Source organism: Trichosurus vulpecula, chromosome 5 (genome assembly GCF_011100635.1).
Source record: "Trichosurus vulpecula isolate mTriVul1 chromosome 5, mTriVul1.pri, whole genome shotgun sequence".
Lineage (NCBI taxonomy): Eukaryota > Metazoa > Chordata > Mammalia > Diprotodontia > Phalangeridae > Trichosurus > Trichosurus vulpecula.
Window position 1 is genome coordinate 260,139,144 of NC_050577.1, and position 1,231 is coordinate 260,140,374.

Here is a 1,231-nt window from a genome sequence, read left to right on the forward strand (position 1 = left end):
TACATTTAATTTAATTTATTTAACATTTAAAAGAAAATTCAAGTTTCAAATTCTACCTTTCCTTCTTGCCCCTCCCCAACCCATTGAGAAGGCATAAATATTATACCAATTATAAATATGAAATCATGCAAAATATATTTCCATATTAGCCATGTTGCAAAAAAAATAAATAAAGCAAGAAAAATGAAGTTAAAAAATATACTTCAATCTGCACTGATACTTTACTAGTTCTCTGTCTGGAGGTGAATAGCATTTTTCATCATAAGTCCTTTGGAATTCTCTTGGATCATTGCATTGACCAAAATAGCTAAGACTTTCATTGGTTATCATACAATATTGCTGTTGCTGTGTGCAATATTCTCCTGGTTCTGTTCACTTCATTTTGCATCAGTTCATATAAATCTTCCTCGATTTTTCTGACACCATCTTCTGGTCATTTTTTCTTTACATAAGAATAGCATTTAATGGTCTTGCCAAGTATGCTTCTACATGTAATCATCCACCTATTTGTGTTCCTATGTACCTGAGCTATATCCAAGGAAAATGATTTACTTAGCAATCCCAGTTATGCCACAAGCTAGGTGAACTCCAACATTTCCCATCTTTTCACTCTCTGCATTTCCTTTGCCCAACTCATCACCTTTCTCATGGACCATGATAGTACAACCAATGATAGACATTGGTCCTGAAAATTCAATTAGATGATCTTTGATAGACACTTTTGCCACATCATATTTGTCAGCAGTCACATTGCCAAGGTCTCCAACATGCCTTTCATCATCATTTGGTCCACCATGTTTTTTGGAATGAGGACTAAAGTGAGCACCTTCACTGGTATATCCTTGAGTGTTATCAGCAAATTCATGGACATGGAATCCATGATTTCCTTCAACTAATCCTATGATGGCTTCCCTTGATTTCCACAGGCTCCCCAGTCTGATTCTGCTTGAAGAGGATAGTGCCTTGCACGGGACCGTAGCCCTTCAAAATGCACATAGCCTTCAGCATACTCACAAGCAAGCAATTGTGAAGCCCTTCCAGGTCCAAGGTGGATGCAGGTAGAAAAGAAATAGATGGCTCAGAGAAAGCAGGATGACCCAAAAAGCAAGGGGGAAATGCTAACCCACAGGCTATGCAGTAGCTTTCTTAAAGGCATGTACTTCCATCACTCCACACCTGTGCTAGTCATTTCTTATAGCATGATAGTATTCCATCAAAAGCAGATGCAGCA

General features: G+C 37.9%; 1 pseudogene; it reads right to left on the minus strand.

The window, feature by feature from the left end:
* Positions 1–548: 548 nt before the first annotated feature.
* LOC118851864 lies at positions 549–1,014 on the minus strand (annotated as a pseudogene).
* Between the last annotated feature and the right edge of the window lie 217 nt (positions 1,015–1,231).